Genomic DNA, 23,262 nt, shown 5'->3' with positions numbered 1-23,262 from the left:
AGTTGGGACTTGAAGCTGCCTCTTGTGGAATTCACATATAATAACAGCTATCAATCTTCGATTGGCATGGCACCCTATGAAGCTTTGTATGGGAGAAAGTGTCGATCACCTTTGTTTTGGGATGAAGTAGGTGAAAGGAAGATGTTAGGACCAGATTTGGTTCAACAAATGGTTGAGGTTGTTGCGTTGATTCGAGAGAGGATGAAAACTGCTCAGTCTCGACAGAAAAGTTATGCAGACATTCGAAGAAGGCCTTTGGAATTCGAGGTAGGTGATCACGTGTTTGTTAAGATAGCTCCTCTCAAGGGAGTTATGAGATTTGGAAATAAGGGGAAGTTGAGTCCTCGTTTTATTGGACCTTTCGAAATTCTTGACAGAGTTGGCGAGCGAGCTTATCGGCTGGCTCTGCCTCCGGATTTGGATAGGGTGCATAATGTATTCCATGTTTCCATGCTTCGTAAGTATGTATCGAATCCAATTCATGTACTTCGTCACGAACCATTAGACCTAATGCCCAATTTGAGTTATCATGAGCGGCCGGTGAAAATACTAGATCGAAAGGTTAAAGTGCTTAGAAACAAAGAAATTGGGATCGTGAAGGTGCTATGGAGTAATCATATTATCGAAGAAGCAATATGGGAACCCGAGGAAGAGATGAAGCATCGATATCCTGAATTGTTTACGTCGTGAGGTAAATTTCGGGGACGAAATTTTTATAAGGGGAGGAGAATTGTAATAGCCGATCGTTCATTTCCTTTATTATAGATTATGGTATCTTATGGTGATGGTTTATGGCTTTATGTTATATCATGATTGGTAAAGAATGTCAAGAATGGAAATTTATGGTTTCTTGTATGGTTGTTATAGTTGTTGTGTGAGTTTATTGTAGCGTTGATGCGATATTATTCATGATAAATGGTATATTGATCCAATTAAGGTGAGGCCAATTGGAGTGATTAGATAAGACATAAGGCTCTAACTTTGTGCTTTTGAGTTTTGTTCAAATCATTGTGGAAGGTAAGCCAAAAGAGCCCCGAAGTGTGTCGTGTGTTTCGATGCTCCTCCAGTGACACATGTTGGGAGAATGGGCATAACCTTTTACTCAGACCTCCGAATGATCTGAAATTTTGAGGGTGTCATTATAAGACATAGAGCTACAACTTTGTAGTTTACCACTTTTCCAGATTCGGAACGGAAGAGGCATTTCAGAAGCGATCTTTGAAGTGGCAGTGCGCAGTGTGCGCGCCCGGGCGGGAATTTATGTGCGCCCGGGCGGCCCCTGTTCGAAAATATTGTATTTTGGCCGTGGGTTCCGCGCTCGGGCGGAAATATACGTCCGCCCGGGCGGCCAGCGATTTTTAAAAAGCGTGTTTTTGGAGTTTTAAGTGCTTATATACAAGTGTTGCTCTATTTTCTCTCATTTCTTCCCTCATTCTCGATTCTTCTCTCAAGGGGTGAGCTAGGGTTCCTATTTCTCTCCTTTCTTTTCTTTGATTCAAGCTTGTGGTTGGTGATTTGTGTTGAGAGCAAGGTTATTGTTGGTTCAAGGAAGCTAAGGTAAGCTTTTGGTGTGGTTATTTCTTGGTTTTGGTGTTGGGAAGAGATCATGGGTTTGTTGTTGGTGTTGGTTTTATGGATCAATTGATATGGGTTTATGATTATTGAGATGTTAATGGTTCAATATATGGTTATTGTTGTAGGAATTCCTCAAGGACTTGACAAGCATTTGTGTATTGGGTTGTAAGTAGACTTTTCCTTGAATGCATCTTATGAACTATGTATATGGTATGGTAAATGGTATTTTAAATGATGTTAGCTCCTTTAAAATCATTGATTATGTATGTATGGTATGTATTGTTATGTTCTAAAGAAATGGATTTGGAGCCAAATGGCAAGGTAATGGAGCTAAGGTTTTAGCACGCACATCACGTGTTTGATTAAACGGTTCAATGAATGTTTTTATGGCTTGATGGTTATATGGTATTGTGGTGTTACCTATGGTAATTCTAAACCCACTTGACGGAAGTTGATCAACATAATGACATGTACGGTGACTGATTTTGACTGAGATGTACATGTATACCATCGACGGATGACCTATCAATGCCATACAAATGAAAGGAATGAATTGTTCTATAGATGCCATCTTATAATTGTTAATTATGAATTTCATTGATTGATGGCATTTCATGGCAAAGAAATGATATGAATTCTTTCATGACACTAAGATATATGTACTTGTTATTTAAAGGTCTACTTGCTGAGTTTTATAACTCATTTCAGTTATGTTCATGAGATGCAGATGCAGGTAAACGGGATTGATACGACGTGGTGTCAAGACAGAAGGAAGACATGTGCCAAGCTTGGAGGAAGAATGAAGATAGTGTTTTGTTTTGAAATGGTTTGGATTGTAAAAACTTTGGTATATTTTGGGAGTGTATCTTGACTCTATATTTTGGGTGACCAAAGGATTTACTTTTGACTATGTAAATGGTTATGTTTAGTTGTGGAATTTTTAAAAGTTCATATTTCCTCCAAGTCTTTATTTTAAGCTTCCGCATTATAGAGTCTATTTCTTTTAAAACGGGTCAAGGTGTCACAACGAGTGTTTGAACTTAATTTTTGTGTTAACTAGGTCTAAAAAGGGGAGAAATCTTATATTTGTGATCCTTTGTGATATTTTATTATTTGATGTCATTTGTTATTTGATGATTGGTGAGGTTGATGAATACATAGGAAAGGCGACCGTGAAGTTGGGGTTTCCAGTTATGATGGAGCGAATAAATGATAGCGTCTAAAATCTTGAGCTTAAAGGTAAGCATGTTGATAATATACTTCTTGTTATTACTAACTTGCTTCGTTTCTGTGTAGGTAGACAAGATTTGAGGACAAATCTTTTTGAAGAAGGGGAGTATGATATGAATCTAGCCAGCCACTATGCGTTCCAAGAACCAATCCTGAGAGGACGATTGAAGATGTTGAATTTTGACCTTCATTCAACCAATGAAAGCTTGGAAACAAGGCTCGAGGGGTTCGGATTGCATCACAATCAAGTAGAGGATGAATTGGAACCTTGCGCCTTAGCACGCAGTGCAGCAGCACGCGCTAGCGCAGATGAGCAGAAGCAGCAGCATGCGCTAGCGCAGATGAGCAGAGGAGTAGAACTGTGCGCACGCCAGAAGCAGAGCATAGCAGCGCGCGCTAGCGCAAAGCAGAACAGCGCGCGCGCCAGCGCCAGAAGCGGCGCCCCCTGGCGCGCGCCCGCGCCAGAATTGGCGCTACCGCGCGCCCCGTGCTGTCCGGGTGCAGAAACGCGCGCGCCCCCGCACGGAACTTGGTGCTACCGCGCGCCCCGGACTGAATCAATGCAGTAGCTGCCGCGCCATAGCACTGGACTTGCCGCTACCCCGCGTCCGAGAGAAAACCAAGGCAGTATGTTGCGCGCCCCAGCGCAAGATCTCGCGCTACCGCGCGCGCTTCCATGTCAAATTTGCTAGTTACTTTATTTTAATGCTTTTACACTACTTTTTATGGGTTGTATCAATTATTTAAACCTTGTAATGACCAAGAACGAGACCAATTCAGATGAATGATAATTATTGAGTTTTATCTCAACTTTGAAGGCAAGGATTTGTTCTTCACAACATAAATCAAACTTATCAAAGATTTTATCTTTGTGGCGTTTGTCGATTGTTTCTCGCACGGATTGTCATAGGCATCGTTCTTTGAAGGTTCGTTCTTGATTCAATTGTTATCCTCGTTGATGTTTGTTGCTAAGAATTAATTTCTTAGAGGTGAATATCACACATCGTTACTTGTTTCAAAAGATCGGGACAACACAATCGATCCTTGTTTGTTATTGAGTTGAGGGTGCGATTTTGATAATCGTGTTTGTTACTCATCGTACGAGGGTTCGCATCAAGTAGATTACAACAATATTGAGCAACGTTTAGCCCATAAAGAAATCCAAAAATAGAATCCCTCTCCTTCTTAGTCCTAGGCAACCCCAAAATAAAGTCCATAGAAATGTCAATCCAAGTTCTTTTAAGAAAAGCACGCAAACGTGTTCTCAAAGTTCTATTTTCAACTTCAGTTTGTCCATCCGTTTGAGGATGACAAGTAGTAGATTACAACTTTACTATGCAAAGTTTAGCCCATAAAATAATCCATAAATAGAATCCCTCCCCTTCTTAGTCCTAGGCAACCCCAAAATAAAGTCCATAGAAATGTCAATCCAAGTTCTTTTAAGAATAGCACGCAAACGTGTTCTCAAAGTTCTATTTACAACTTCAGTTTGTCCATCCGTTTGAGGATTACAAGTAGTAGATTACAACTTTATTGTGCAAAGTTTAGCCCATAAAGTAATCCATAAATAGAATACCCCCCCTTCTTAGTACTAGGCAACCCCAAAATAAAATCCATAGAAATGTCACTCCAAGTTCTTTTAAGAATAGCACGCAAAAGTGTTCCCAAAGTTCTATTTACAACTTCAGTTTGTCCATCCGTTTGAGGATGACAAGTAGTAGATTACAACTTTATTGTGCAAAGTTTAGCCCATAAAGTAATCCATAAATAGAATCCCTCCCCTTCTTAGTCCTAAGCAACCCCAAAATAAAGTCCATAGAAATGTCATTCCAAGTTCTTTTTTAGAATAGCACGCAAAAGTGTTCCCAAAGTTCTATTTACAACTTCAGTTTTTTCATCCGTTTGAGGATTACAAGTAGTAGATTACAACTTTATTGTGCAAAGTTTAGCCCATAAAGTAATCCATAAATAGAATCCCTCCCCTTCTTAGTCCTAGGCAACCCCAAAATAAAGTCCATAGAAATGTCAATCCATGTTCTTTTAAGAATAGCACGCAAAAGTGTTCCCAAAGTTCTATTTACAAATTCAGTTTGTCCGTCCGTTTGAGGATGAGAAGTAGTAGATTACAACTTTATTGTGCAAAGTTTAGCCCATAAAGTAATCCATAAATAGAATCCCTCCCCTTCTTAGTCCTTGGCAACCCCAAAATAAAGTCCATAGAAATGTCAATCCAAGTTCTTTTAAGAATAGCACGCAAAAGTGTTCCCAAAGTTCTATTGACAACTTCAGTTTGTCCATCTGTTTGAGGATGACAAGTAGTAGATTACAACTTTATTGTGCATAGTTTAGCCCATAAAATAATCCATAAATAGAATCTCTCACCTTCTTAGTCCTAGGCAACTCCAAAATAAAGTCCATAAAAATGTCAGTCCAAGTTCTTTTTAATAATAGCACGCAAAAGTGTTCCTAGAGTTCTATTGACAACTTCAGTTTGTCCATCCGTTTGAGGATGGCAAGTAGTAGATTACAACAATATTGAGCAAAGTTTAGCCCATAAAGAAATCCAAAAATAGAATCTCTCCCCTTCTTAGTCCTAGGCAACCCCAAAATAAAGTCCATAGAAATGTCAATCCAAGTTCTTTTAAGAATAGCACGCAAACGTGTACTCAAAGTTCTATTTACAACTTCAGTTTGTCCATCCGTTTGAGGATGACAAGTAGTAGATTACAACTTTACTGTGCAAAGTTTAGCCCATAAAATAATCCATAAATAAAATCCCTCCCCTTCTTAATCCTAGGCAACCCCAAAATAAAGTCCATAGAAATGTCAATCCAAGTTCTTTTAAGAATAGCACGCAAACGTGTTCTCAAAGTTCTATTTACAACTTCAGTTTGTCCATCCGTTTGAGGATGACAAGTAGTAGATTACAACTTTATTGTGCAAAGTTTAGCGCATAAAGTAATCCATAAATAGAATCCCTCCCCTTCTTAGTCCTAGGCAACCCCAAAATAAAGTCCATAGAAATGTCAATCCAAGTTCTTTTAAGAATAGCACGCAAAAGTGTTCCCAAAGTTCTATTTACAACTTCAGTTTGTCCATCCGTTTGAGGATGACAAGTAGTAGATTACAACTTTATTGTGCAAAGTTTTGCCCATAAAGTAATCCATAAATAGAATCCCTCCCCTTCTTAGTCCTAGGCAACCCCAAAATAAAGTCCATAGAAATGTCAATCCAAGTTCTTTTAAGAATAGCACGCAAAAGTGTTCTATTTACAACTTCAGTTTGTTCATCCGTTTGAGGATGACAAGTAGTAGATTACAACTTTATTGTGCAAAGTTTAGCCCATAAAGTAATCCATAAATAGAATCCCTCCCCTTCTTAGTCCTAGGCAACCCCAAAATAAAGTCCATAGAAATGTCAATCCAAGTTCTTTTAAGAATAGCACGCAAAAGTGTTCCCAAAGTTCTATTTTTCAACTTCAGTTTGTCCATCCGTTTGAAGATGACAAGTAGTAGATTACAACTTTATTGTGAAAAGTGTAGCCCATAAAGTAATCCATAAATAGAATCCCTCCCCTTCTTAATCATAGGCAACCTCAAAATAAAGTCCATAAAACTGTCAGTCCAAGTACTTTTTAATAATAGCACGCAAAAGTGTTCCCAGAGTTCTATTGACAACTTCAGTTTGTCCATCCGTTTGAGGATGGCAAGTAGTAGATTACAACAATATTGAGCAAAGTTTAGCCCATAAAGAAATCCAAAAATAGAATCTCTCCCCTTCTTAGTCCTAGGCAACCCTAAAATAAAGTCCATAGAAATGTCAATCCAAGTTCTTTTAAGAATTGCACGCAAACGTGTTCTCAAAGTTCTATTTACAACTTCAGTTTGTCCATCCGTTTGAGGATGACAAGTAGTAGATTACAACTTTACTGTGCAAAGTTTAGCCCATAAAATAATCCATAAATAGAATCCCTCCCCTTCTTAGTCCTAGGCAACCCCAAAATAAAGTCCATAGAAATGTCAATCCAAGTTCTTTTAAGAATAGCACGCAAACGTGTTCTCAAAGTTCTATTTACAACTTCAGTTTGTCCATCCGTTTAAGGATGACAAGTAGTAGATTACAACTTTATTGTGCAAAGTTTAGCGCATAAAGTAATCCATAAATAGAATCCCTTTCCTTTTTAGTCCTAGGCAACCCCAAAATAAAGTCCATAGAAATGTCAATCCAAGTTCTTTTAAGAATAGCACGCAAAAGTGTTCCAAAAGTTCTATTTACAACTTCAGTTTGTCCATCCGTTTGAGGATGACAAGTAGTAGATTACAACTTTATTGTGCAAAGTTTAGCCCATAAAGTAATCCATAAATAGAATCCCTCCCCTTCTTAGTCCTAGGCAACCCAAAATAAATTCTATAGAAATGTCAATCCAAGTTCTTTTAAGAATAGCACGCAAACGTGTTCTCAAAGTTCTATTTACAACTTCAGTTTGTCCATCCGTTTGAGGATGACAAGTAGTAGATTACAACTTTATTGTGCAAAGTTTAGCCCATAAAGTAATCCATTAATAGAATCCCTCCCCTTCTTAGTCCTAGGCAACCCCAAAATAAAATCCATAGAAATGTCACTCCAAGTTCTTTTAAGAATAGCACGCAAAAGTGTTCCCAAAGTTCTATTTACAACTTCAGTTTGTCCATCCGTTTGAGGATGACAAGTAGTAGATTACAACTTTATTGTGCAAAGTTTAGCCCATAAAGTAATCCATAAATAGAATCCCTCCCCTTCTTAGTCCTAGGCAACCCCAAAATAAAGTCCATAGAAATGTCATTCCAAGTTCTTTTTTAGAATAGCACGCAAAAGTGTTCCCAAAGTTCTATTTACAACTTCAGTTTGTCCATCCGTTTGATGATTACAAGTAGTAGATTACAACTTTATTGTGCAAAGTTTAGCCCATAAAGTAATCCATAAATAGAATCCCTCCCCTTCTTAGTTCTAGGCAACCCCAAAATAAAGTCCATAGAAATATCAATCCATGTTCTTTTAAGAATAGCACGCAAAAGTGTTCCCAAAGTACTATTTACAAATTCAGTTTGTCCATCCGTTTGAGGATGAGAAGTAGTAGATTACAACTTTATTGTGCAAAGTTTAGCCCATAAAGTAATCCATAAATACAATCCCTCTCCTTCTTAGTCCTTGGCAACCCCAAAATAAAGTCCATAGAAATGTCAATCCAAGTTCTTTTAAGAATAGCACGCAAAAGTGTTCCCAAAGTTCTACGGACAACTTCAGTTTGTCCATCTGTTTGAGGATGACAAGTAGTAGATTACAACTTTATTGTGCATAGTTTAGCCCATAAAATAATCCATAAATAGAATCCTTCCCCTTCTTAGTCCTAGGCAACTCCAAAATAAAGTCCATAAAAATGTCAGTCCAAGTTCTTTTTAATAATAGCACGCAAAAGTGTTCCTAGAGTTCTATTGACAATTTCAGTTTGTCCATCCGTTTAAGAATGGCAAGTAGTAGATTACAACAATATTGAACAAAGTTTAGCCCATAAAGAAATCCAAAAATAGAATCTCTCCCCTTCTTAGTCCTAGGCAACCCCAAAATAAAGTCCATAGAAATGTCAATCCAAGTTCTTTTAAGAATAGCACACAAACGTGTACTCAAAGTTCTATTTACAACTTCAGTTTGTCCATCCGTTTGAGGATGACAAGTAGTAGATTACAACTTTACTGTGCAAAGTTTAGCCCATAAAATAATCCATAAATAGAATCCCTCCCCTTCTTAAATCTAAGCAACCCCAAAATAAAGTTTATAGAAATGTCAATCCAAGTTCTTTTAAGAATAGCACGCAAACGTGTTCTCAAAGTTCTATTTTTCAACTTCAGTTTGTCCATCCGTTTGAGGATGACAAGTAGTAGATTACAACTTTATTGTGCAAAGTTTAGCGCATAAAGTAATCCATAAATAGAATCCCTCCCCTTCTTAGTCCTAGGCAACCCCAAAATAAAGTCCATAGAAATGTCAATCCAAGTTCTTTTAAGAATAGCACGCAAAAGTGTTCCCAAAGTTCTATTTTTCAACTTCAGTTTGTCCATCCGTTTGAAGATGACAAATAGTAGATTACAACTTTATTGTGAAAAGTGTAGCCCATAAAGTAATCCATAAATAGAATCCCTCCCCTTCTTAGTCATAGGCAACCTCAAAATAAAGTCCATAAAACTGTCAGTCCAAGTACTTTTTAATAATAGCACGCAAAAGTGTTCCCAGAGTTCTATTGACAACTTCAGTTTGTCCATCCGTTTGAGGATGGCAAGTAGTAGATTACAACAATATTGAGCAAAGTTTAGCCCATAAAGAAATCCAAAAATAGAATCTCTCCCCTTCTTAGTCCTAGGCAACCCCAAAATAATGTCCATAGAAATGTCAATCCAAGTTCTTTTAAGAATAGCACGCAAACGTGTTCTCAAAGTTCTATTTACAACTTCAGTTTGTCCATCCGTTTGAGGATGACAAGTAGTAGATTACAACTTTACTGTGCAAAGTTTAGCCCATAAAATAATCCATAAATAGAATCCCTCCCCTTCTTAGTCCTAGGCAACCCCAAAATAAAGTCCATAGAAATGTCAATCCAAGTTCTTTTAAGAATAGCACGCAAACGTGTTCTCAAAGTTCTATTTACAACTTCAGTTTGTCCATCCGTTTAAGGATGACAAGTAGTAGATTACAACTTTATTGTGCAAAGTTTAGCGCATAAAGTAATCCATAAATAGAATCCCTCCCCTTCTTAGTCCTAGGCAACCCCAAAATAAAGTCCATAGAAATGTCAATCCAAGTTCTTTTAAGAATAGCACGCAAAAGTGTTCCAAAAGTTTTATTTACAACTTCAGTTTGTCCATCCGTTTGAGGATGACTAGTAGTAGATTACAACTTTATTGTGCAAAGTTTAGCCCATAAAGTAATCCATAAATAGAATCCCTCCCCTTCTTAGTCCTAGGCAACCCAAAATAAATTCTATAGAAATGTCAATCCAAGTTCTTTTAAGAATAGCACGCAAACGTGTTCTCAAAGTTCTATTTACAACTTCAGTTTGTCCATCCGTTTGAGGATGACAAGTAGTAGATTACAACTTTATTATGCAAAGTTTAGCCCATAAAGTAATCCATAAATAGAATCCCTCCCCTTCTTAGTCCTAGGCAACCCCAAAATAAAATCCATAGAAATGTCACTTCAAGTTCTTTTAAGAATAGCACGCAAAAGTGTTCCCAAAGTTCTATTTACAACTTCAGTTTGTCCATCCGTTTGAGGATGACAAGTAGTAGATTACAACTTTATTGTGCAAAGTTTAGCCCATAAATTAATCCATAAATAGAATCCCTCCCCTTCTTAGTCCTAGGCAACCCCAAAATAAAGTCCATAAAAATGTCATTCCAAGTTCTTTTTTAGAATAGCACGCAAAAGTGTTCCCAAAGTTCTATTTACAACTTCAGTTTGTCCATCCGTTTGAGGATTACAAGTAGTAGATTACAACTTTATTGTGCAAAGTTTAGCCCATAAAGTAATTCATAAATAGAATCCCTCCCCTTCTTAGTTCTAGGCAACCCCAAAATAAAGTCCATAGAAATATCAATCCATGTTCTTTTAAGAATAGCACGCAAAAGTGTTCCCAAAGTTCTATTTACAAATTCAGTTTGTCCATCCGTTTGAGGATGAGAAGTAGTAGATTACAACTTTATTGTGCAAAGTTTAGCCCATAAAGTAATCCATAAATACAATCCCTCTCCTTCTTAGTCCTTGGCAACCCCAAAATAAAGTCCATAGAAATGTCAATCCAAGTTCTTTTAAGAATAGCACGCAAAAGTGTTCCCAAAGTTCTACGGACAACTTCAGTTTGTCCATCTGTTTGAGGATGACAAGTAGTAGATTACAACTTTATTGTGCATAGTTTAGCCCATAAAATAATCCATAAATAGAATACTTCCCCTTCTTAGTCCTAGGCAACCCCAAAATAAAGTCCATAAAAATGTCAGTCCAAGTTATTTTTAATAATAGCACGCAATAGTGTTCCTAGAGTTCTATTGACAATTTCAGTTTGTCCATCCGTTTAAGAATGGCAAGTAGTAGATTACAACAATATTGAGCAAAGTTTAGCCCATAAAGAAATCCAAAAATAGAATCTCTCCCCTTCTTAGTCCTAGGCAACCCCAAAATAAAGTCCATAGAAATGTCAATCCAAGTTCTTTTAAGAATAGCACGCAAACGTGTTCTCAAAGTTCTATTTACAACTTCAGTTTGTCCATCCGTTTGAGGATGACAAGTAGTAGATTACAACTTTACTGTGCAAAGTTTAGCCCATAAAATAATACATAAATAGAATCCCTCCCCTTCTTAATCCTAGGCAACCCCAAAATAAAGTCCATAGAAATGTCAATCCAAGTTCTTTTAAGAATAGCACGCAAACGTGTTCTCAAAGTTCTATTTACAACTTCAGTTTGTCCATCCGTTTGAGGATGACAAGTAGTAGATTACAACTTTATTGTGCAAATTTTAGCGCATAAAGTAATCCATAAATAGAATCCCTCCCTTCTTTGTCCTAGGCAACCCCAAAATAAAGTTCATAGAAATGTCAATCCAAGTTCTTTTAAGAATAGCACGCAAAAGTGTTCCCAAAGTTCTATTTACAACTTCAGTTTTTTCATCCGTTTGAGGATGACAAGTAGTAGATTACAACTTTATTGTGCAAAGTTTAGCCCATAAAGTAATCCATAAATAGAATCCCTCCCCTTCTTAGTCCTAGGCGACCTCAAAATAAAGTCCTTAAAACTGTCAGTCCAAGTTCTTTTTAATAATAGCACGCAAAAGTGTTCCCAGAGTTCTATTGACAACTTCAGTTTGTCCATCCGTTTGAGGATGGCAAGTAGTAGATTACAACAACATTGAGCAAAGTTTAGCCCATAATGAAATCCAAAAATAGAATCTCTCCCCTTCTTAGTCCTAGGCAACCCCAAAATAAAGTCCATAGAAATGTCAATCCAAGTTCTTTTAAGAATAGCACGCAAACGTGTTCTCAAAGTTCTATTTACAACTTCAGTTTGTCCATCCGTTTGAGGATGACAAGTAGTAGATTACAACTTTACTATGCAAAGTTTAGCCCATAAAATAATCCATAAATAGAATCCCTCCCCTTCTTAGTTCTAGGCAACCCCAAAATAAAGTCCATAGAAATGTCAATCCAAGTTCTATTAAGAATAGCACGCAAACGTGTTCTCAAAGTTCTATTTACAACTTCAGTTTGTCCATCCGTTTGAGGATGACAAGTAGTAGATTACAATTTTATTGTGCAAAGTTTAGCGCATAAAGTAATCCATAAATAGAATCCCTCCCCTTCTTAGTCCTAGGCAACCCCAAAATAAAGTCCATACAAATGTCAATCCAAGTTCTTTTAAGAATAGCACGCAAAAGTGTTCCCAAAGTTCTATTTACAATTTCAGTTTGTCCATTCGTTGGAGGATGACAAGTAGTAGATTACAACTTTATTGTGCAAAGTTTAGCCCATAAAGTAATCCATAAATAGAATTCCTCCCCTTCTTAGTCCTAGGCAACCTCAAAATAAAGTCCATAAAACTGTCAGTCCAAGTTCTTTTTAATAATAGTACGCAAAAGTGTTCCCAGAGTTCTATTGACAACTTCAGTTTGTCCATCCGTTTGAGGATGGCAAGTAGTAGTGATATGAATCTAGCCAGCCACTATGCGTTCCAAGAACCAATCCTGAGAGGACGATTGAAGATGTTGAATTTTGACCTTCATTCAACCAATGAAAGCTTGGAAACAAGGCTCGAGGGGTTCGGGTTGCATCACAATCAAGTAGAGGATGAATTGGAACCTTGCGCCTTAGCACGCAGTGCAGCAGCACGCGCTAGCGCAGATGAGCAGAAGCAGCAGCATGCGCTAGCGCAGATGAGCAGAGGAGTAGAACTGTGCGCACGCCAGAAGCAGAGCAGAGCAGCGCGCGCTAGCGCAAAGCATAACAGCGCGCGCGCCAGCGCCAGAAGAGGCGCGCCCTGGCGCGCACCCGCGTCAGAATTGGCGCTACCGCGCGCCCCGTGCTGTCCGGGTGCAGAAACGCGCGCGCCCCCGCGCGGAACTTGGTGCTACCGCGCGCCCCGGACTGAATCAATGCAGTAGCTGCCGCGCCATAGCACTGGACTTGGCGCTACCGCGCGTCCGAGAGAAAACCAAGGCAGTATGTTGCGCGCCCCAGCGCGAGATCTCGCGCTACCGCGCGCGCTTCGGTGTCAAATTTGCTAGTTACTTTATTTTAATGCTTTTACACTACTTTTTATGGGTTGTATCAATTATTTAAACCTTGTAATGACCAAGAACGAGACCAATTCAGATGAATGATAATTATTGAGTTTTATCTCAACTTTGAAGGCATGGATTTGTTCTTCACAACATAAATCAAACTTATCAAAGATTTTATCTTTGTGGTGTTTGTCGATTGTTTCTCGCACGGATTGTCATCGGCATCGTTCTTTGAAGGTTCGTTCTTGATTCAATTGTTATCCTCGTTGATGTTTGTTGCTAAGAATTAATTTCATAGAGGTGAATATCACACATCGTTACTTGTTTCAAAAGATCGGGACAACACAATCGATCCTTGTTTGTTATTGAGTTGAGGGTGCGATTTTGATAATCGTGTTTGCTACTCATCGTACGAGGGTTCGCATCATTTGGTATCAGAGCTTTGGCTCATTGATTCAAGTAAGTTATCTTGTTATTAAATTCCAGATCTGTGTTATTTCTTCGTTCCGTGTCAGATCTGCGTTATCCTTTCGTTTCTGTTAGAAAAACAAAAACAAAAATTCGTTCTGTATCAAATCTGTGTTATCCTTTCATTTCTGTGTCCAGATTTGTGTTATCCTTTGTTCCGCCTTAAGATCTGTGTTATTTTTCTATCATCCTTCGTTATTCTTGAATCTAGACTTTTTCGAAAATTTGTGTATCATTGTTCTTGTTTATGTGCAATCCAAGTGAGACAGTTGCAAGTGTTCACGAAGTGAATCTTGTAAGTTTGATATAAAAATATAAAGATTGAGCACACCTTTGAGAGAACTATCATATTCGAGTGAAAAAATCATTTGAGTGCGAGTGTTATTTCTTTGGAGTGATTGTGAGAATTTGGGTGAGGACCATATTTTATTTCTACTAACATTTTCTTGCAGGTACAAAATCTGAAAGTAAAATGGAGAGGGAAGTAGGAGAAAGTTCAAATCAGGGGTTATCTATGGAGGCGTTTAGTCGAATGTTGAATAATATATGTGAGAGGTTGGATAAGCTTGAGGTTAGCACTAGTGAAAATAAAACTAAGTCTAAAGGATTGGGTACAATCGAAGAAGAAGAGTATGATTATGATTTGAGTATAGAAGAGGAAAGTCAAAACGAGAACTGGGGTAGAAGTGGACGAGGTAGAGGAGGATTTGGTAGGGGAAGAAGAGAAGCCTTACGGGGTAGGTACAATGATGGGAATAAAGAAGATGATAACATAGGAAGCATTAAAATGAAAATTCCATCGTTTCATGGTAAGTCGGATCCTGAGGCTTATTTAGAGTGGGAAAAGCGAGTTGAATTCATATTTAACTGTCATCATTATTCCGAACAAAAGAAGGTTAGGTTGGCCGTGGTTGAATTTGTGGATTATGCACTTATTTGGTGGGATCAATTAGTGACCACTAAAAGAAGATGTAATGAGCGACCTATAGAAACTTGGGCTGAGATGAAAAGCGTAATGAGGAAGAGGTTTGTACCAAATCACTATTATCGAGAAATGTTTAAGAAGTTACAAACTTTGAGACAGGGTATGAAGAGTGTTGAGGACTACTATAAAGAGTTGGAAGTAGTCATGATTAGAACAAACATTGAGGAGGATAGTGAGGCTACTATGGCTCGTTTTCTATGTGGTTTGAATAGGGAAATTCAAGACCAAGTGGAGCTTAAACACTACTTGGACATTGATGATGTGGGGACCCGGGCTCTAATTCTTTTTCTTAGGATTAAATGGATCAGTAATATAAAAAGTGGGTCAAATTTTCGCTTTTTACATTAAATCAAACGTAACTAAACAAACATCAATCTTTATTTAATTTACAACATACAAACATAATATACATGTCTTATTCTGTATGTCCTCAACTAACCAGTATTAAAAGACAGTACATAATAAAAGACAACTACTGGTCCATCTGCTACGCCCGTGATCTCCACGCTAACACGATCATCTCTGTCTCGTCCCAGATCCTGCCCCACCTGTTGTTATGCACACATACAGACATAACAACAGCCGGAAAACCGGTGAGAACAAATCCCAGTATAAACATGTATACATGCAGTGAATCAATCTAAAACATGAACATGCTAATATGAATGTCATTCATATATATAATCATGCAATGCAAGTCTAATCATGTCTAGATGCGACTCGACTAGAACTCTAGGGATCCCGTTGTGAATAAGACGTCACTGTCTGTCACCTACCCTCCCAATCGAGGTGCGGTACGTCTTATTCCTAGACTTCGGCCTGATCTGTATCCGCGTCTACAATAGGGGCGGTGATCTTCCCCTAAGCTGTGATATCGCCGAACGTCTAGAAGTCTGCCTGATCTCCAGACTGTCCTATCTTAATGCATGAATACACAATCTGTAAACAAGCATAATCATTCTAATGCAATGCCACATGATCTGTAAATAAAGCATAGCAAGATTTGTATACAAGTTCTATAAACAAATCTATAACCAATCATAAGCAAATCTAGATATAAACAATAAAACAAGTATGTGATTTTGGTTGGGAAACTCAAATGTGATCTCATTTGAGTCGTGATTCCCCAAGCAAAACATGTACTATACCTTTCGTCATAGAATCGCTGTCACGGTCGCCAATATGTATCTGAAATGGAAATGTGGATACGCACTCTATCAATTTCTAGTCTAAATCAACACATAACCGAGTCACTACGTGATCTCAATAAAATCTGACGGCATAACGACGTAATTCTCGATACCGGTCAATCCAATTCTCAACAAATATCAACACTATCTTATTCTCAATCATAATCCAATACAATATTCATCCAAAACACAATAATTCTATCCCAACAATGCATAAACCATACTGAAATTCATAGGAAATGCATATGATATCATTTCTTTGATCCGTTTACGAATATATCATGCTCAATACGTCAAGAACACAATATAACTATCATATTCCCATTTCCCCAATATCTGAATTTCAAAACTTACTGAAATCGAATAAAACTTACATCACTTTGTAGCCAATACCGAGAGGATCTCAAAACCGAAATCGGATTTGAATTTGGATGCTTAAATCTTACAAAAGCAAACTTTGAAAGTGAAAGAGAATTTGGAAGCTTTCCTCCTCTGAATTCTCGGACCCTTCTGCTGAAACTGAAGCAAGAATCGAGACAATTCTATATATACTTTGCATGATTTGATACACATGGCTCATCCTTTGAAGCACACGTCTCTCGCTCGGGCGATCAAAAGTTACCGCCCGGGCGAGTAATGCTCGGCCGTCGCCCATTCCAGCAGCCTCGCTCGGGCGGTCAAAAACATCCGCCCGGGCGAGTGACTCTCGGCCCTCTTCTCCGAGGCATTCTCGCTCGGGCGGTCAAAAACGTCCGCCCGGGCGAGTCACTTTCGCCCAACACTATTATTATCTCAATTTAATCTTAAAATAGCCTGGTTATAATCATGTCCTCTCAAAATCAATAATCTCGAACTAACATGTTATAAAATCTTGGGCATTACATTTCTCCCCCTCTAAGAAATGATTTCGCCCTCGAAATCGCAGGTAAATTATCAAATATCCATGACAAGTAATATAATCAATACTGAAGAATTACTTACATCATCGAAATAGTTCGGGGTGTTTCTGTCTCATGTCTGCCTCGGTTTCCCAAGTCGCTTCCTCGATGCCGTGACGACTCCACTGAACTTTCACAAGTGGAATAGTCTTCGTTCTGAGTTGCTTGTCTTTCCGATCAAGAATCTGTATCGGTTGCTCCACGTAGCTCAAAGTCTGATCAAGTTCAGCTTCGTCAGGTTGAATGACATGAGAAACATCTGGCATATATCTTCGCAACATTGATACATGAAACACGTCATGTATTCCGGATAGAGAAGGAGGAAGTGCAAGTCGATAAGCTCGATCGCCAATCTTCTCAAGAATCTCGTAAGGACCAATGTATCGAGGAGATAGTTTCCCGCGTTTGCCAAATCTTACAACGCCTCTGAATGGAGAAATCTTTAAAAATACTCTATCTCCTGCCTCAAATACTAACGGTCTACGTCTGATATTGGCATATTTTGCTTGTCGATCTTGTGCTGTCTTCATTCTTTTCTGAATGAGTTTTACCTTCTCTGTCATGTCACGAATCATATCTGGCCCAAGTTCTGGTACATCTGAGATATCATCCCAATATAGCGGAGATCTGCACTTCTTGCCATACAAAGCTTCAAACGGTGCCATTTCGATACTCGTCTGATAGCTATTATTGTAGGAGAATTCGCAAAGAGGTAATGAATCTTGCCAACTAGTGCCAAAATCTAGCACTACGGCTCTTAACATATCCTCTAGTGTTTGGATAGTCCCTCTGACTGTCCGTCTGTCTGAGGATGGTAAGCAGTACTCAGGTGTAATGTCGTACCTAAGGCCTGCTGTAAACTGTGCCAAAAGTGAGAAGTGAATCGTGGATCCCGATCTGATACGATAGACTTCGGCACTCCATGTAATCTGACTACCTCTCGAATATAAATCTCCGCCATCTGATCTTGTCTATACGTCATTCTGTATGGAATGAAACAAGCAGATTTGGTCAATCTTTCAATAATGACCCAAATCGCATCGCAGCCTCTGGATGATCGAGGTAACTTCGTCACGAAATCCATGGAAATGTGGTCTCATTTCCATTCTGGAATAGATAAACTCTGAAGTAAACCTCCCGGCTTCTTTCGTTCAGCTTTTATCTGTTGGCAGTTCAAACACTTAGACACATATTCTGCGATGTCTGACTTCATCTGTTTCCACCAGAACTGTGTCTTCAAGTCATTATACATCTTTCTGCCGTCAGGATGGATGCTGAACCGACTACAATGTGCTTCGGACAAAATCTGATGTCTCAAATCTGGAACATCTGGCACTACAAGGCGATTATTCACGTACAGTACATGATCACGTACCTGATATTCTGATACATGCCCTGCTCTGACCATCTGAATCGATCTTTGCACATTCTGATCGGTTCGTTGAGCTTCTTTAATCCTCCTGATCAAGTCCGGCTCAACTTGACTAGTAGCAAGTCGTAGTGGCTTCTTATCTGTATCAAATGCTAATCCGGAGAAACAGAATTTTTCAACTAACTTTGTAACACCTATCGTCAATAAGGATAAGGCACATACCTTTCGACTCAAGGCATCTGCTGCTGCATTTGACTTTCTCGAATAGTATTTGATTTCGCAGTCAAAATCTTTCAATAAATCTAACCATCTACGCTGCCTCATGTTCAATTTGGATTGAGAGAATAGGTACTTTAGGCTCTTGTGATCGGAAAAGATCTCAAATTTCTCGCCGTAGAGATAATGACGCCAAATCTTTAATGCAAATACGATAGCCGCCAATTCCAGATCATGAATGGGGTATCGAACTTCATGTGGATTCAATTGTCTCGAGGCGTATGCGATCACATGGCCTCGCGGCATAAGAACACATCCCAAACCTCTATGAGAAGCATCACAATACACAACAAAATCACCCGTACCTGAAGGTATCGTCAGTACTGGAGCACTGGTCAGCCTTTTCTTCAATTCTAGAAAGCTAGATTCGCACTCCTCTGACCTAACAAATGGTGCATTCTTTTGCGTCAATTGAGTTATTGGCTTTGCAATACTGGAGAAATCCTTGATAAATCTTCTGTAGTATCCGGATAAGCCCATGAAACTGCGTATTTCTGGTACCGAAGTCGGTCTGGGCCAATTAATAACAGCTTCCACTTTACTCGGATCAACAGAGATACCATCTCCAGAAATGATATGCCCCAAGAATACAACTCGGTTCAGCCAAAACTCACACTTTGACAATTTAGCATACAATCTTTCATTCCTCAGTGTCTGCAACACAATTCTGAGATGCTCTGCATGCTCATTTCTGTTCTTAGAATACACCAAAATGTCATCAATGAAGACAATCACAAATTCATCTAAATATCTCTGAAACACTTGGTTCATCAGGCCCATAAATACCGCAGGAGCATTTGTTAAACCAAAAGGCATGACAATAAATTCGTAATGTCCATACCTGGTTCTAAATGCTGTCTTCGGTATATCTACATTTCGAACTCGGAGCTGATGATAACCAGAACGTAAATCAATCTTAGAATACACAGAGGATCCATGCAACTGATCAAATAAATCATCAATCCTAGGCAAAGGATATTTATTCTTGATCGTTGCCTTATTCAGCTGCCGGTAGTCTATACACAATCGCATCGAACCGTCTTTCTTTCGCACAAACAGCACCGGAGCGCTCCAAGGAGATACACTAAGTCTGATATATCCCTTGGCCAGAAGATCTTCTAATTGTGCTTTCAATTCTTTTAGTTCAATAGGTGCCATCCTATACGGAGCTCTTGAAATAGGAACGGTACCTGGTACAAGTTCAATGCTAAAATCTACCTCTCGAACCGGAGGTAATCCTGGGATTTCATCTGGAAATTCCCGTACTACTGGCAGATCTGCCAATGCCGGGCTCGACTTCTGCATATCTACAGCATAAATAAAGAAACCATCCGCTCCTTTTTGTAACAATCTGTTCATAGTAAGAGCCGAAATCAAGGGAATCCGAGATCTGGAACCCTTCCCGTAGAATTTCCACTCGTCTGTCATCTCGGGTCTGAATCTGACAATCTTGTGGAAACAATCCACGGTGGCTCTATACTTTGTTAGCATGTCAATACCAACTATACAATCAAAATCAGCTAGACCCAACACTATACAATCTAGGTCAATCTCATGCCCCTCAAACTGTAGAATGCAATGTCTAACCGTAGTTACAGATATCAATCCACTTCCCAACGGAGAATTAATAGACACAACATCTAACAAGGACTCAACAGGCAATGAATGCAACAATTCAAATCGCTCCGAAATGAATGTATGCGATGCACCTGTATCTATCAAGATATAAGCAGGATAACCGCAGAGAGAACAGTTACCTGCTATGACATCATCTGGGGCATCCTGTGCTTGCTCCTCTGTCAATGCAAACACTTGAGCCTGTTGCCTCGGAGGTTGACTCACTGTCTGACTACCTCGGCCTCTGGGTGGAGTCGGTGCTGGTGGAGGCTGAAAAGAGTGAACCGATGATGCCTGTCGCTCAAACTGAGGTACTGAACCGGATGCTCGTCCACTCTGGGCTGGCTGTACATTCCTCTGTGGACAGACTTTGGCAAAATGTCCCGGTTGCCTACAAATGTTGCATCGGCCTGTAACTCCCTGGCACTGTTCAGTCGCATGCTTTCCTCCACAGGAACTGCAATAAACACCTGCATACCTGGTACTCTGATCAAAACCAGTCTGTCTTGATCCGCTGGAGCTCGACGAACTGCTCCCTGGTCTTTTAAACTGTTTCCCCTTCGCCTTCAGCTGTTCTTTGTGTCCACTACTACTACCACCACTTTCGAATCGAGGAGGAGGAACTTGGGATGGAGGTAGGGGCGGTCTCGGACTCGGTGCAACATACGGAGCACTCCGTTGCCTAAGCAATCCTGCTTCAGCTCCTTTGGCACAATTCAATGCATCCGAGAAATTATCGGGTCTCCCAGTATTGACCAACGTAAAGATATCTGGATTCAGGCCATTTATAAACTGATCTGCCATGGCTTCATCATTTCCTGAAACATGGGGTGCAAAACGAAGCAGAGAGGAAAATTTGGCAACGTACTCCTCAATGTTCAGTGGCCCTTGCCTTAGATTGGCAAATTCTGCACCTTTATCCTTGCGATAGGATATGGGAAAGAAACGCTGATAGAACTCCGTCTTGAATACTATCCAAGTAATCTCGGTACCCCGCTGCTCTAAAGCTCTCCTAATGTTCAACCACCAATTCTTGGCTATGTCTTGCAATTGATGGCCAATTAGCTTTATTCTCTTCTCGTCACTGTACTCCAAAGAGTCAAATAACATTTCAATGTCCTCAAGCCAACTTTCGCACTCGATGGCATTCTCGGTACCTTTTAATGTGGGAGGTCGAAAGGATTGGAATCGCTTCAGCAACGTCTCCATAGGGGTCGCCGTAACATCCATAGGATCTCCGGATGTGCTACCCTGTTCTGGCGCTAATGGTCGTAGAGGTACGGCTGCTCTTCTAGGAGGCATATCTAATAAACCAACGGATTAGTAAACAAAATATACAACTGTCTCAGCCATCCTCTAGTCAGTTACCTCTGATCTAGAATCGGTTCTGATTCAGTTTATTACACACTGTAATCAATCAGATAACAGATAACATGTAATAAAGAAAGCAATACACATGCTAGCACATCATAAGCAAGGAAGAAGACTCGATCTACCCCGCTCATTCTATCTTATCTCAGTCTATAGACTCGACTGCTCTGATACCACCTGTTGTGGGGACCCGGGCTCTAATTCTTTTTCTTGGGATTAAATGGATCAGTAATATAAAAAGTGGGTCAAATTTTCGCTTTTTACATTAAATCAAACGTAACTAAACAAACATCAATCTTTATTTAATTTACAACATACAAACATAATATACATGTCTTATTCTGTATGTCCTCAACTAACCAGTATTAAAAGACAGTACATAATAAAAGAAAACTACTGGTCCATCTGCTACGCCCGTGATCTCCACGCTAACACGATCATCTCTGTCTCGACCCAGATCCTGCCCCACCTGTTGTTATGCACACATACAGACATAACAACAGCCGGAAAACCGGTGAGAACAAATCCCAGTATAAACATGTATACATGCAGTGAATCAATCTAAAACATGAACATGCTAATATGAATGTCATTCATATATATAATCATGCAATGCAAGTCTAATCATGTCTAGATGCGACTCGACTAGAACTCTAGGGATCCCGTTGTGAATAAGACGTCACTGTCTGTCACCTACCCTCCCAATCGAGGTGCGGTACGTCTTATTCCTAGACTTCGGCCTGATCTGTATCCGCGTTTACAATAGGGGCGGTGATCTTCCCCTAAGCTGTGATATCGCCGAACGTCTAGAAGTCTGCCTGATCTCCAGACTGTCCTATCTTAATGCATGAATACACAATCTGTAAACAAGCATAATCATTCTAATGCAATGCCACATGATCTGTAAATAAAGCATAGCAAGATTTGTATACAAGTTCTATAAACAAATCTATAACCAATCATAAGCAAATCTAGATATAAACAATAAAACAAGTATGTGATTTTGGTTGGGAAACTCAAATGTGATCTCATTTGAGTCGTGATTCCCCAAGCAAAACATGTACTATACCTTTCGTCGTAGAATCGCTATCACGGTCGCCAATACGTATCTGAAATGGAAATGTGGATACGCACTCTATCAATTTCTAATCTAAATCAACACATAACCGAGTCACTACGTGATCTCAATAAAATCTGACGGCATAACGACGTAATTCTCGATACCGGTCAATCCAATTCTCAACAAATATCAACACTATCTTATTCTCAATCATAATCCAATACAATATTCATCCAAAACACAATAATTCTATCCCAACAATGCATAAACCATACTGAAATTCATAGGAAATGCATATGATATCATTTCTTTGATCCGTTTACGAATATATCATGCTCAATACGTCAAAAACACAATATAACTATCATATTCCCATTTTCCCCAATATCTGAATTTCAAAACTTACTGAAATCGAATAAAACTTACATCACTTTGTAGCCAATACCGAGAGGATCTCAAAACCGAAATCGGATTTGAATTTGGATGCTTAAATCTTACAAAAGCAAACTTTGAAAGTGAAAGAGAATTTGGAAGCTTTCCTCCTCTGAATTCTCGGACCCTTCTGCTGAAACTGAAGCAAGAATCGAGACAATTCTATATATACTTTGCATGATTTGATACACATGGCTCATCCTTTGAAGCACACGTCTCTCGCTCGGGCGGTCAAAAGTTACCGCCCGGGCGAGTAATGCTCGGCCCTCGCCCATTCCAGCAGCCTCGCTCGGGCGGTCAAAAACATCCGCCCGGGCGAGTGACTCTCGGCCCTCTTCTCCGAGGCATTCTCGCTCGGGCGGTCAAAAACGTCCGCCCGGGCGAGTCACTTTCGCCCAACACTATTACTATCTCAATTTAATCTTAAAATAGCCTGGTTATAATCA

General features: G+C 39.4%; 1 long non-coding RNA gene across 1 annotated transcript; it reads left to right on the top strand.

Annotated features, from left to right (window-relative positions):
- The first annotated feature begins 1,439 nt into the window (after positions 1-1,439).
- LOC140818849 (uncharacterized) lies at positions 1,440-2,519 on the top strand. The gene is made up of 3 exons (XR_012115087.1): positions 1,440-1,557; positions 1,701-1,740; positions 2,303-2,519. It is a non-coding gene; the product is annotated as an uncharacterized lncRNA (long non-coding RNA).
- The last annotated feature ends 20,743 nt before the right edge of the window (positions 2,520-23,262 follow it).

The sequence above is a fragment of the Primulina eburnea genome, chromosome 17 (genome assembly GCF_022965805.1).
Source record: "Primulina eburnea isolate SZY01 chromosome 17, ASM2296580v1, whole genome shotgun sequence".
Lineage (NCBI taxonomy): Eukaryota > Viridiplantae > Streptophyta > Magnoliopsida > Lamiales > Gesneriaceae > Primulina > Primulina eburnea.
The sequence above is the reverse complement of the archived record's forward strand: the minus strand, read 5'-3'. Positions and strand labels throughout refer to the sequence as shown.